Source organism: Perognathus longimembris, chromosome 10 (genome assembly GCF_023159225.1).
Source record: "Perognathus longimembris pacificus isolate PPM17 chromosome 10, ASM2315922v1, whole genome shotgun sequence".
In the NCBI taxonomy this organism is placed as follows: domain Eukaryota; kingdom Metazoa; phylum Chordata; class Mammalia; order Rodentia; family Heteromyidae; genus Perognathus; species Perognathus longimembris.
Window position 1 is genome coordinate 71,424,380 of NC_063170.1, and position 14,985 is coordinate 71,439,364.

The 14,985-nt window shown below is 48.0% G+C and overlaps 1 protein-coding gene and 1 long non-coding RNA gene across 4 annotated transcripts in view; both read left to right on the plus strand.

The window, feature by feature from the left end:
* Positions 1 to 14,985, plus strand: part of Chchd6 (coiled-coil-helix-coiled-coil-helix domain containing 6) — a 211,370-nt gene that overhangs the window by 115,049 nt on the left and 81,336 nt on the right. The window lies entirely within an intron of this gene.
* LOC125358863 lies at positions 365 to 7,912 on the plus strand. The gene is made up of 3 exons (XR_007212412.1): positions 365 to 1,759; positions 4,179 to 4,181; positions 7,902 to 7,912. It is a non-coding gene; the product is annotated as an uncharacterized LOC125358863 (long non-coding RNA).

Sequence of the window (14,985 nt, forward strand, 5' to 3'; positions counted from 1 at the left end):
GGGAGGTTTAAAAAAAATTGTTCTCCTTCATGCCTGAGACAGCATGCCAAGCAACCTGAGCCATTAGCTTATTGCAGGCAGATCTTCCTGAATCATTTGTCACGGTTTGGAGCTTTGAAACTGACAGTTTGCTTGAGGGGCTTGATTTCCACAGGGGTTTTCTCCAGTGCTGTGCCACAGTGGAATCTGGCAGAACTGTAGGTTTCTAGATTCCCAGGCAGTGGAGACAGGAGGAGGGCCGCTCTCTCTCTCTCTCTCTCTCTCTCTCTCTCTCTCTCTCTCTCTCTCTCTCTCTCTCTCTCTCTCTCTCACACACACACACACACACACACCACACACACACACGCACACACGCATGCTTGTCCACCTCTGTAGCATCTTTAGGGAGTGGGTCAGAATTGGCCGCAGGAGCCCCTGAGGCACTGATGGTGATACCCACAGTCCGAGGAGCAGCAGTGAACCTCTGAGCTGCTTGCCAAGTGGCCCTTAACAAGCCAGTGCTTTGCAGGGCAGGCTCAGGCACAGGCTTACTGTAGCTTGCGAAATGACAAGGATTGTGATTTGAGGTCCCAGAAAAGGGTAGAACAACTCTACCAGCCATAGCTCTAATTATCACAGTTGCCCATATGTTCCTAGGCACAGATTTTTTTTCTTCAGCTTTGGTCTCCTGCTGTGCTCTTCTGTGTCACTATCTCTGGGCTTGGCTGCTAGAAGGATGTGTATACACGTCTTGTTGGGGAAGGAAGGGAAATAGCCTCACCACATTTTTCCTCCTCTAAATTCGATTTTCCCCTCTCCTCTCCCATTTCTACTTCAGTTCTTCCCTGCAAAATTAGTTCCTTGCTTTGCAGAAGGAAGCTAAGCCCTTCATTATTTATTCCTTCTCTCCCTTGGTAATGTGGAGTCCAGACTCCTTATGCATGCAGATAGGAGCTTTTGGGAAAATGGGAGGTTTTCTTACATGCTTGTGGACAGTTATTAAATGCTTCCAGAAGGAAGTGCAAAAATACACTTTCCTTTCCACCTCTTAAACACAGCATTTTGCTCCTGGTAATAAAACAGGAGAGCACCTCCACATCTCAGGAAGTGAGATTGGTGAGGGAGATAGCAGGGGTTACGGGGAAGTGTAGAAGGAGAGGAGAGGCAGAGTAATAAGGCTTAATTATATTAGTTTTGAAAAAGGTTTTCAATCTTTTCTGCGGATAATTTTATCCCTGTAATGGCTGGGAAGATGGAAAACACAGCATTCAACAATCTTTTCTTATTAGCTGTTGCTTTTATACAATTCGATTTTCATTTGTTGCATACTCTCAGACCTTGACATTTCTAGCTTCCTTACACATGGCTCCAAGATCTTCTAATCATCATGCCCCTTCCCTTTCCTCACCCCTCCCCTTCCTCCCCTTCCTTCCCTTCCCCCCATTTGCTCTCCCCCCCCTCCCCTCTGTCACCTCATCTTTATTTCTTCATTTCAAGTTTGGACATTGACAGTGGACACTTATTATAGGGATGTGGATTGGCTGCGTTGCCATCCTTGACCTCCCTGAAGAACTCCGAGTGCCATCACAAGCCAGGGCAGTTGGGGCGGGAAAGGTGGAAGCCTGGGGCTTTGGAGTGTTTCCAAGGCTAGCTTAAAGCTCACTGCCCGTCCACCTGTAGGATTCGACCCTGGAGTGCTTTGTGACCCTGTTGTACAGCAGTGCTTTTCCCTGAGTTGATCATTCTTTGGAGTGGAAATCACAGTTTGCAGGGCTCCTAAGTGAAGAGTGCCTTTCCATTTCACCAGAGACAGCGGTGAACTGCTGAGGATGCAGGGCCCTTGCCGGATCTCTGGCACGGGAGGTGTAGAACCCTGGACATGCTGTTCATAGGGGACAGAACCTGGCCACTAGAGCCCAGTGGGCTAGCACCTCCAGTTCTGCATCATTGCTTTCTACAGTCACTGTACCTCCTTATATCTCCACCTCCTCATCCGTATGCCAGAGATCACTGCTGTTTTCTATAGGAGTGAATGGCAAGATTACAGTAAGCACTATCCTTGGAAGTATTGGTGTGTGCCAGATAGCCAGAGTATGCTGGCTTCATTTCCTGAGGCCAGCAGTGTTGGAGATCCTGCTAGATGTTACAGTGCTTCCATTATGCACTAATAGATGAAGACGTGTGTGTGTGTGTGTGTGTGTGTGCCGTGTGCGTGTGCGTGTGCAAGCAAGCATACAGGTACATGAGATGAGGTGAATTTTACCCTTGGCCTGAACCCTTAACCTGCTCTCTGAGTTGGGGAAGCCTCATTCCTGAGCTCCATTAGACTTTTCTCTGATGCCTTCCAGGAGTCCCATAGGTCAGGCAGTGTGTCGGAGGCTGAGGCCAAGCACTGCTCACAGCCTGGCTTATCTCCTAAGCCCAACAGTGGCAGAACAAGTCCATTTCGCTAGTATGCTGGGATATGCAGCAGGAAGATGAAATCTCCCACCCCCTGTACCTGCACCAAGGCATGGTCACTGAACTTCTTGCCATCTTAACTGCTCTCCCACTAAATTTCCATGCTTTGCTAACCTGCCACTGTAGCTTTTGTAGAAAGCAAAGGACTAGGAGTGGGATCCACTCACACCATGCCTGGAGTTAGCTTTCCTGGAGCGAGGGTGACTTGTGCCTCTGGAAACAGCATGTCTTCTAGCAGAACCCTGTGTACTGAGATGCTCTGGCATAAACTCTGACAAGCCATGGACCTGACAGCTTGGACTAGCCAAGACCTTGTCTTCTGTGGTTGGCAGTGGAGCCAGAATAGGTGGTGGGAGCATGTGTGTTTTGAGGCCAGGCAGGTGTCATTCTAGTGCTGCTTTGATAATAGGGAGCAGCCTTGTGGCTCTAAGCTCATTTTCTTTATGTCCCTTCTAGCCTCAGTTTCCTTGTCTTGGAAGTGCAGACAGTGAGACTAACCTGCCAGTTGTCTTAGAATGAGTGATAATTTGTATAAAACAACCATCTTACACTCTTGAATTTTATTTCCTTTTACTTTTTTCTTCTGTAAGAAACACATGAACATTCATTAATGCATTGATTTAAGTTTGCCAAATGCTAGACACAGAAATGGTTCAGACAGGTGGTTCCGGTCTCCTGGTGGGAGGGAAGGAGGTCTTGAGGATTAAAACACCAGATGAGAGGAAGCCTGTGTGCTGTCTTCTCTGACTCTCAGTTCTGTGGAAGATCTTGTCTTACTTTTTTCCAAACTCAGCAGCTAGCCATTGGAGGAAGTGTTTTTCAGAGCTAGCACCTAGGACTAAACCAGAGAAAAGGGGAGAAACTTAGAAATGTGTGTATTCTTCCTGGATTCTAGCTCTTCCCCCAGAATGTCAGGTTCCCTCCTGTCTACCATGAATACATGCTACTTTCCACTGCTGCTGTGATTAGCCAATAATCCCTCCCTTCCTGTCCTTCGACTTAGGGTTTCCTAAGTAAAGACTGATTGATCCTGCCAGTCCTACACACTCTTCACCAATGACATTCAACAAAGCCTGCCTATCCCAGGCCTACCTGTCTCAACCCTGGTCACTTGGTGCATCATTTGGTGTGTTCAGGAAAACACGCTCTTCTAGGTGATCGGTGGAGTTGTGCTAGGGTTTAGTAAGCACGGGAAAGGTGCCCTACCCATTCCATTAGAGAAATGCAATGGCGCAAGCAGAAAGATGGGCCTCCAAGTGCTGACAAGGATGTGACTTAGGACAAATTTGCAAGCATTGCTGGTAGCAGCTTACATTGACGCAGCTATTTTATGAACTGTTGCCTAGGATCTGTTAGAGTTGAACATACGAATGCACGGGGTCCCCGGAGAAGTGTGGCAGTAGGTTCCTAGAAATGCTATGAAATGTTCCTAGTGGAAACATTCATGATAGCCCCAAATTACCATCAGGAGAATTGATTAATTAACAGCAGGAGTGAGAATGAGCCGCCTATATTATACGTGCTAGTGTGGAAGACTCCTCCAAGCACACTGTTCGGCAAAGGAGGCCAGACAGAGATGAGTGCCTGCACATTGTGTAATCTATTTGCATAAAGCTTGAAAACAGCAAACCAAATCTGTGGTGGATGAAAGCAGGGTAGAGGGTTAGACATGGGAGATTGTGTGACTGGAAGGAGGACATGTAGGTGAGGACGAGGATTCACCTAGCTGTGCACTGAAGGCTGTGTTCCTCCTGTCAGTCATTGTACTAGACTTCCTAAACAGTGGGAAGCCACTGGGAAAAAAAGGCCAGCTGGGTGGTCCAGTCGCCTCCGCTGTCCTTCACCACCTCATACCCTCCTTGTTGTCCTGCTGGGCTCTGCTGAAGGCTTTTTTCCCCCCAAATCCCAGGGAGCCTAGCAGGTCCTGAATTACTGTTCCAGCTAGACTATGAACATGTATTTTTGGCTTTGCTCCTCATTGTAACTAAAAGGCAAGAAACTGAGGAAGGTTGCACACTCTGCTCAAAGATGCACCCAGGCATGTGGCAGGCCCTGCTGCAAGCCCAGATCTGGATGTGTAGTCTTCTGGGACCTTGTCTCCTCTGAGGTCCTATAACTCAGGTGCCCTCCACTCCTGACTGGTGTGATTCTCTATCTGTCTTCCACTACACAGGAGTTCCCAGAACACTGTATCTAGTACTATATAGTGCATGAGGCACCCGCACAGGATGGAGGCTGGGTGTGAAGCTGGCTTGCCCAATGGGCACCAGCACAATTGTTTCCATTCCTCCCTTTGTCCTCCCCTGGGGCCTGGCACCCTGTAGCGGATTCCAGCACTCACTGTGCTGTTTTGTACCTATCTGTTAACATTGGTAGCCGCCTCTCTTCTCACTGTGAAGGTCTGAGCACAGAGTTCTTACCGGTCAGGTTCAGAAGGGGTGATTCACCACTCCCAAGGGATGGGGATGCTGTGGCTGGCGTAGACTGGGTGCTCAGTAAGAGTGTGTGTGTGTGAGTGTGTATATGTGTGTGTGTGTGTGTGTGTGTCAGCAGGAATCAGTGATGCAGCGAAACAGAGCTTTGTCAGCAATGTTGTTTGGTGAAAGCTGTGCTGGAGAATCAACAGGATGCTTGCTGCAGCCAGAGGGACAGAGCGTGGTGGAGCTGTGGCTTCGGCATGGACAGCCCGGCCTCAGACAAGGTGCTCCGTGCCAAGTGGGAAGGAAGGCTGTACAAAAAGGCTGGCAGGAGGTTGAGAACCACCTGGCTGACAAGTGTCACCTTCACTGAGCAAGCATAATGTGGGGAGTTCTTGAAGGGCTGGAAGCTAGAGAGAAGTTTGAGCTTGAATGCCCAGGAAAATAATGGTGCCATTAAGAGAAAAAAATTCATTGAGCCACTCCACGTGTGGAAGGTGATGGGTTTAATTCTGGACATGTGGTTATGAGGCAGATATGGCCAGCAAATGATTGAGACATGTCAGGCAGGGAGCTCTGCTCCTACAAGATGATAGTCATTATGATTTTGTGAGCCTGTGCGGTGTCTGCCAAGCCCCTTCCTTTTCATAAGTTATCACTAATCCTGGCAGCAGCTCTGCAAGGTAGATTATATTACACATGTTGTACAAATGAGAAAACTCGGAAGCAGGCTGAGCAAGCTGCCAGAAGCTGGGCGGCTGATGGATGAAGTCAGGTCTGTAGAGCTCCAGAGCCGGCTCCTGCCACCACATCACGCTGCTTCCCCACAGCGGCCCGGGGAGAGAAGTTCAAGGAGAATGCGTCCCCAGGCCGAGTGCTGCTGGGCAAAGCTCACAAGGACAAGAGCAGGCCTCCTCCACCCATCGTGGGGGGCCTGAGAGCCATGCGGAGGGTGCCATGGAAGCGGCGGGGTGGGGGTGAGCAGAACACAGAGGAAGGTAGGAGACATAAGTACTAGCTATTCTCTTAAGAAGTTTCACCAAAGAGAGAATGCTGGTGGTTTTATGAGGGAATGGGATGAGCATTTTTAGTAAGGGGCTATCCTGTGGAAGCCCATCCCCAGTTAGAGGAGGAGATGCCAAGGAAGGGCCACCTCCGCCTGGAGTCAGTGAACGGTGTGTCTGTGGCAAGAACAGCTGACCACAGCTTCTCCGATGTTGCCAGTTGCCCTGTTTTCTTTGTCAGGCCTAGGTCTGATGCTAGACATTCAGAGTAGGCTTATCATTTGCCAGGTGAGGCAGAGTGGCAAGGACTTCCATAGGCAAGGTCTGCAGAGGAAAGTGGCCAGAGCAGGGGACGGAGGAGGGAGTGGTGCCATTGACCTGAAAACAGTACAGCAAGAAATAGGGAACACGAGGAGGAAATGGCAACAGTGACCCAAAAGGAGAGGAGACACCGTGGAGAGGAGCCACCCTCCAGACCAGGGAGGAGAGGGCGCCCTTTTTTTTTTTTTTTTTTTTTTTTTTTGAATTGCTGAGGTGACTTTGGAGCCCAAAGGATTTGGGAAGATTTTTGAATCCCCAAGTTGTTTACCAAGTTGGACTAAAGAGGATGCTCACCCAACGGTTTCCACTCTTTCTCTTTTGCTAAATGGCACCATGATAAAAGTGTTTTCAACATGTCCTGAAAGTGCAAAATGAAATGGCATATTGCCTAGAGACCTTTCTTGACGGCGGGGGGGGGGGGGTGCTTTATACCTGTCCTGGTGAATTTTAAGTCCTTTGATAAGAGCAGTCAGAGACATAAAAAGATATAGAGAAACTGAGAATTAGTTAGTTCTTTCACTCAGGAGCAAAGAGCCCCAAGGCAGTTATTTAGTTGGCGATTTCACTTGGTACAGTGATGAGCATTTGGGGTTCAGATCCAGATCACTTGAGTTAGTATTATGTTTTCACCACCGATTGGTTATGGGGATGATGCAGTTTCTTGGACTCTTGATTCTTGGAGGTCTGCTTCTTTGGGGAATGACACCATTAATTGCATTTTCTGTTTACATATAGAAGATGTAACTTTGAACCTAGCCCTAGTAGTGTATTCTGTCAGTGGTAGCTGCCCTTATTGTTGCTAGCCAAGTCTCCACAATATAACGGCTATTATTCTTGTCCTTACAGGTCATCCAAATAGTAAAAATAAGGCAGGGAGTCTTGCATCTCTTACCTTCTCCACCTCTTCCTTCACCTCTACCTCTGCTTCCTCCCCCTACCTCTGCCTTTTTCTACCTCATACTGCCTTCCTCCCAACCTCTACCTCCTCTATTTCTTCCTTCATCTCTACTTCCTCTACTTTCTTCACCTCTTTCCCCTTCATCCTCTATACCTCAGCCACCATCTCTACCTCTACCACTTCCATCTGTAACTCCTCTAACTCCATCTTCACCACTTCCGTCACCTCCACCAACTCCACCACCTGACTGCCAGCATCACCTTTACCTCTTGTATTTCTGCCACGTCCACTACCAACTGTACCATCATCACCACCACTACTACCTCCTCTGTTACCACTTACATCTCTCCTACCACTGCTACCCCTACTACCATCCCTTCCATTGCGACTGCATCAATCCAACTCTGCCTGCCTCAGTCCACTCTGCATTGCCTGTGGTGGTTTGATAATGATGTTTCTCTACCTCACAGTCTCACCTCAGACTTTGTGGACACCATGTCACTTAGCTCACAGAAGTTCAGTGAGAAGCTTCAACTTGTTGTTCATTTGGAAATGCTGGGGCTTTCCTGGGCCTTGTAGCCAGGCTTCTTTGGGTTAGATGTCTTAGACATGGACCTCTGAACTGGCTTCCCTACCTGCTCTTCATCTGGTGTAGTGCCAGAGTTATGTCTGTGATGGGGTAGGGAAGTTTGAGTAGTATTACTTATTACAGATGAAAATAAGAATACTTGGAGAAGTTAAGACACAGCCTGTCATTTGCAGCTATTAAGCCTCTTATCCTTCACCAGTCCTTTTAGAATCTACTTTTGTAAAGTACAGCAGTTATGATCTTCTAGGATAGTTTTGAAAATTAAATGAATTAATACAACATTGCTAGCAAATTTTGCCTCTCTGTTTCCAAAACTACTTTTCCTGGTGCCAGTAACATTTCTCATGCCATGTAGAAATCACTGGTCAAGAATTTTACCTGAGGGGCTGGGAATGTGGCCTAGTGGCAAGAGCGCTTGCCTCGTATACTTGAAGCCCTGGGTTCGATTCCCCAGCACCACATATACAGAAAATGGCCAGAAGTGGCGCTGTGGCTCAAGTGGCAGAGTGCTAGCCTTGAGCAAAAAGAAGTCAGGGACAGTGCTCAGGCCCTGAGTCCAAGGCCCAGGACTGGCCAAAAAAAAAACAAAAAAAGAATTTTACCTGACTACTGACCTCCTTTTGGCCTTCACAGTGGGCCTGAAGTTTGGGTGGTAATAGAAACAATTAACCTTGTTTGTATGCTGATGTAAAAAGTGCTAGGGGGGGTTCTGAGCAAGTCAGGTGTCTACCAGTTTATTACAGGTTCAAAGGCGTTTATGGGCAGGAACTCTTATCCATCCCTGTCTTACAGATAGAGAAATAGGTATGGAGATCTGCACCGATGTCACATGAATGGTTTGGCATCATAGGAAGCAGTTGGGTTTTGCTGTCCATAGGCCCTGACAATGTGAATTCAGTGGATCATTTATGTATCAGTTGACAACACTAGGCCAACTTCTCTGAGATTGGTTCATATTTAAAATGACCCACAATGGAATTGACCCCTAAGTAGAGTAGCTTAATACAATGAGCATCAGACTTACTGAGTTTGCCACATTTGCTCCCCTCTCTTTTGTTCTTCACTTAAGTACTTCAAAGCAAATCCCAGTGACCTTGCCATTTCAACCACCACATCTCAGTATGCATCTCTTGAAACGTATGGATATGTTCGTACCTAACTGCAGTGTCATTATCTTGCCTCAGAGGATGGACATTACTTCTGTCTCGTTTTCAAGACTATCTTCTGTGTTGGTGTTACTGTTTATTTCTTTTTGTCCTGAGTCAGGATCCAACAGAGTCACCATGTTGCATTTGATTTTAGGCATTAAATCACTCGTCATCCAGGTAGGACAAGGTCTTGTAACAATCTCTTAGGTTTTTATTCTTTTTTCTTTCCCCCCTTCAGTGCATCAAACCTGGTTCAGAGGAGTAAAGATAAATGCTGCAAAGAAAGCCTTATTAGGAAAGAAGAAATTTTTGTGTAAGGCCAAGGGCTAATCTCACAGTTAAGTTGATGTTCACTACTGCTGATTTATGTCATTTCCTCCATTATTGTTGCTAAGGTCCTTGTAAGCCCAGGCTCAATCACTATCTCCTCTTGAAGTGGCTTCTGCAGCATTCCTCGCAGCAGCAGCTGCGTTAATATGCAACATTTCCTCCTCCAGGGTTACCATGTGTTGGTTTTCCCCACTAGTGCATTAAGTCTCCTAAATAGGTACTTAGGATTTGAAGAGCCAGAAGTGCCTGTCCATCACGTGTGCAGGCTATCCTGCACACATATCCTTTCCAGGGAAGACTCCATTAAACAAACAATATTTTGGAGCTGGGGATATGGCCTAGTGGCGAGAGAGCTTGCCTCGTATACATGAGGCCCTGGGTTCGATTCCCCAACACCACATATACAGAAAACGGCCAGAAGTGGCGCTGTGGCTCAAGTGGCAGAGTGCTAGCCTTGAGCAAAAGGGAAGCCAGGGACAGTGCTCAGGCCCTGAGTCCAAGGCCCAGGACTGGCCAAAAAAAAAACCAAAACAAAACAATATTTTTTTGTGTGGGGGCAGTCCTAGAGCCTCAGGGCCTAGGCACTATCCCTGAGCTTCTTTTTGCTCAAGGCTAGCACTCTACCACTTGAGCCACAGCGCCACTCCTGGCTTTTCCTATTTATGTGGTGCTAAGGAATCGAACCCAGGGCTTCATGCATTGTAGGTAAGTACTCTACCATTGAGCCACATTCCCAGCTTGAAACAACTCATTTTAATTAACTATTCCAAAGCCTTTTCCTTTCCTTCCTCTTTCAGCTCCTCCCTTCCAGGCCTTGATTAACTAGACTTGACCAGGGTATTTAACAGACTCTACCCCTGTGTGCACTTCTGGAGTGACCCATCTCCCTTCCTTCATGTGGATAGTGTTTTTAAGATGTTTTATTTTGAGTCAGAGTCTTGCTTACATAGCCTAAGCTGGACTTGAATTTGTGATTCTTATGTCTCCACCTTCTGAGTGCTGGGATTACAGGCATGTACTACCACAGTAAGCATGGCTGGTGTTTTTATACTGAAGCACAGGACCTTCAGGTCTGCTCCTATTAATTATTATCTCATTAGAACAGATGGATACAAAAGGTAGGGAAGTGGGTCTGGTCAGACCCTTCTTCCTCAGCGTGGGCTGGGCAGGCTTCTGGGGCCATACTTCTAAGTACATAGACTGTAGACGTCTGTCAGGGACCTTATGTCTGATGACTAGTCTTTCTGAGACTCTGTCACTGCTCCCCCAGTCTGAATTAGACATTGTCTTGTGCATCTTCCCATTTTATCTGAATTCTCCAGAGTGCCCACAGTGAGCAAGGCTTTTCTGTTACTGAGGCGTGGGGAGTCTGGATTGGGAGATTTGAATTCATTTAGTGCAACTAGATGTTCTCTCACAGTCTCTCCCCACCCTGGCCTTCAATTCCCTCACATCAGTGCTTGATTCACCCTTTTCAGTCTGAAGATTGTTCTCTGAGATAGAAATGGGAGTTTAGTGGTTCTTTCTCTCCATCTTCTATTAACTCAACACCTCTCACCCCAATGTAAGCATATCCCTTCTTGTTCCTATCGCTCCTAATCCACTTTTAAAAAGCTGTCCTTCACCCCCCATCCTTCACATTTTCCAAAAGGTTCAGTTTGTCTGTGCTGCAGCTCTCCTACCTCTTTCCTCATAGACCTGGGGCACTCCTTACTAGAAGCAAGCTATGTCTGTGCAAGCCCCTCTGTAGCCACTCTGAGACCCTTGGTCAGGGGGGATTAGGATCTCACTTCTAGAAACATATGGTAGAAAAGCACCTCTGTGGTCTTCAAGTTATAGATCTCCCTCCCTACAGAGGCCTGGCATGGCCCTCCAAGCCCCATCCCCTCTACCCTGTGAGTACCAGACAGGATGAGAGGCTTGCTCTGCGCAAAGGGTTTTCAAACCGATTTCAGAGAAGTACAATGATGAATGATCTCACAGGTACTTGTGAACTGTAAAAATCTTGATAGCCCGTTTGCCCTAAGGCCCAGGACAGCTCTACAATGAACTGTCCATAATGCCAAGGAGAGAGAGACTCTGTTGTAGAACAGCTTCATGTGCCTCGTGGCCCACCTCAAGTGCTTGCTAAAAGTTACAGAAATTGCTGGCCCTGGTAGTATACACCTATAACCCCAGCACTTGGGAGGCCGAGAAAGGAGAATCAAGAGTTTAAGGCACAGCTGGGCTACTACTATATAGCAAGACTCTGTCTTAAAAACAACAACAACAACAAAAAAAAAAAAAACAGGCTCTAGTGGCTGGTGCCTGTAATCCTAACTACTCAAGAGTCTGAGATCTGAGGATCACAGTTTAAAGCCAGTCTGGGGAGGAAAGTCCATGGAGAGACTCTTTAAGGAAGAATTGTTGGGTTTTTTTGTTTGTTTGTTTTTTTGGCCAGTCCTAGGGCTTAAACTCAGGGCCTGAGCACTGTCCCTGGCTTCTCTTTCTGCTCAAGGCTAGCACACTACCTCTTGAGCCACAGCACCACTTCTGGCTTTTTCTGTATATGTGGTGCTGAGGAATCGAACCCAGGGCTTCATGTTTATGAGGCAAACACTCTACCACTAGGCCACATTCTCAGCCATCCACGAGATTCTTATCTCTAGTTAACCACTAAAAAGTCAGAACTAGAGCTGTGGCTCTAGTAGTTGAGCACTAACCTTGTTCATAAAATCTCAGGAATAGTGCCCCATTCCTGAGTTCAAATCCCAGGAATGGCACAAAAAAGAAAAAAGAAAAGGAAGAGAGGTGCCGGTGGCTCATGTCTATAATCCTAGCTATTTAGGCAGCTCAGAGCTGGAGGGTTGAGATTAGAAGCCAAACTGTGCAGAAGAGTCTGTAGTACTCTTATCTCCAATTAACAGCAAAATGCCAGGCTAGAAGTGGGTCTCAAATGGTAGAGTGCCAGCTGTGAGCAAGAAAGTTGAGCAAGCAGGAGGCCTTGAGTTCCAGCTTGGGAAAGACCCAGGAGTTAGCATTTGAATGAGCATACCCAGACGATGCTGACGTTCACAGACCATGTTGTGTAGCACTGTTGGCCATTTGTAGGTAAGGACCTGAAACTCCTCAACATCTTCTCTGGGATGAAGGCTTCCAGCACTCTAAGGCCTAGGCCTGCCCTTTCCTGAGTTTTCCCCCTGGCCCATGCTTAGGCACAGCACCTTGCTTCTTTGGAGAACCCAGGTTCTCATCAGTATTTGTAGGATTAGGAGGGTAAAGGAGATACTGCCACGGTGACAGGTGGGGATGCTGCCCTATTCCTCCAGGCCGCAGTTTGCTTGGAGGAGGGATCCTGTTGGTTTCCCTCCACCTTGGGTCTAACAAGATGTGTTTTAGCTTGAAGCGTCTCCAGACACAGGTGTGCATATTTTTGATAGAGACTGCTGTTCCTCTGCCCACCCGTCAGGACTTGCTGGGGTCCCTGACCCTGCAACAGCTGTCATTGCTGTGCACGTGGGCACAGCTGGTCTCCTGGACACATAGGTGTATTTCCAGTCAGCATTTCCTATCCCACTGGTTTGCGAGGCATTTAAGGGTTGAGAGGGTCAGTGCACACTCCATGAGGCCTGTCAAGAATCCTCTCGATAAGAAATAGTGCGGGAGCTGGAGATATCACAGGACCATTGCCCTTCCTGTGCTGCTGGAATGAGACCTGGTAATGGCTTCTGTACCTTAAGGACCAAGCTCATCTTTTCTCCTTTCTCCTGAAGTGCTGTCCTGCCTTCCTTCATTTGTTCATCCTTTGAAGTGCAGTAGTCAGAATGCTTTACTGCTGCCACCAGGGCTTCATGGTCTGCGGTCAGTCAGAAATGCTCCAGGTGCATTCAGTATGCTCTTCTGCCCTACAACTACTCACCCAGAACATAGGACCTAGATGCCAGTTCAACTGAGGCATGGTTCCAGTTGGCCAGGAAGAGTGGCACAGTCCACAGAGATAGCCTAACTGGGATGTTGTGCTAAGACCTCCACTTGTCCATTGCCGCATCTCTGGCTTCTGCAAGTCGTGGCACACAGAGCAGATTGGTAGGATGGCTTCTCCCAGAGGCACATGGCCTCAGCATGCGCGTACAGCATGTGGCCACCAGCCCTACCTGGAAAGATGGCCTCAGCATGCGCGTACAGCGTGTGGCCACCAGCCCTACCTGGAAAGATGGCCTCAGCATGCGCGTACAGCGTGTGGCCACCAGCCCTACCTGGAAAGATGGCCTCAGCATGCGCGTACAGCGTGTGGCCACCAGCCCTACCTGGAAAGATGGCCTCAGCATGCGCGTACAGCGTGTGGCCACCAGCCCTACCTGGAAAGATGGCCTCAGCATGCGCGTACAGCATGTGGCCACCAGCCCTACCTGGAAAGTACCGAGACCTCTCCCAGAGGCTTTACGTCTTTTCTCACGATGGATGCATTGTATCGTAGGAACTCAGTACCTAGAATCTACTGAGTTGCTTGGTAAGTTAGGAAAGTAGGATTTAGATCAAGAATGCCTGACTGCCACATCTTTAGTCTTGTTTCTTGTGTTGAAACTATGACCTATTTTTTACAAAGGCAAGGAAAATACATCTTCAAAAATGGACATAGCTCACAGCCGTCAGAATCTGATCATTCTGGATCACTGGCCAGATCATGTCCCTTCTAGAGAGTCTCTTCGTGTGTCTCGTGCAGTGCTCATGCTAGGAGCTCATGGAGCACTATCAAGATAGCCTGAGATCCAGCTCTTGTTTCTGTCACCACTTATTGTAGGTATTTAAAAAGTGTTGACCTACAGACTCCTTCTGGCTCTCAGGGTCAATTAAAGTGTTCACAGGAAAAACTGAACCTGAAAGAAGCCTTAGGAACATGATGTTGATGTAGGAAAAACAACAACATCTAGAGCCCATGTCAGGAGCACATGCCGGGGTGGAGAGCTCAGGCCGGAGCACATGGACCTGGACGGTGCCAGGGGTGCTGACTGTCACATCCACTCATGCTGCATGTGGTGTCGCCCTGCGAGGTCCCACATTTGAAGGCACAAGCTCCGTGTGCGCTGTCACCTGTGTGCAAGAAGCAGCCGCTCCTCCTCCTCCTAAGTATTTCTAAACTACCCCCTCCTCTTCATCAATACTACATCTACTCCCTGGTCATCAGTAGTCTTCTGGCACTTAGTCCCAATCCAGGGAAGTCCACAACATGACCCTGCAGAAACAATGCTGCTGTCACTACATTCATCCTTCACAGTGATGGGTTCCCAGCCCCCACCTGACTCCTGCTGGTGATTCCTCAGTGCCACCTCACACTTGGACCCGCAGAACACACCTGCTGCTTCTCTGAGTCCACTGGCTGCTCTTGTAGATCGGTCTGTTTCTCCTAAGGCCTTGTCTGAAATGTCCCCTGTCCCACCAATGCAAGTCAGGTTCCACATCCCCTTTATAATTCAGCCAAGCCAGCGTCTCTGCCAGGAAGCCTCTTGATCCAGCTTCAAAGCTCAGTGTTTCCTAGACCTGGCATTGACTGCACTGAGATTGGCCTGTCTTTTGCCCCAATCTCAATTCTCCAGGTAAAGAAATGTCCTTCACACCATAGCACCAGAATCCCAAGCAGGAAAAAAGAGAGAGAAAAAGGTGTCCCATGGAGAAGTACCCACTTCCTACAGGTGCTGGGGAGACAGTCTGTGTCCTTTCTACCCATTGGGGTGCTGCCCACCACAGCCTCTGCCAGGGAAAAGGGCTCCCTGATCCTTGCCCATGACTGGACATCTGAGGACCACCCAGGAACATGCCAAGGGCTGGGTGTTGAGCCTTCTGCTGGCCAGGTACATTCTGC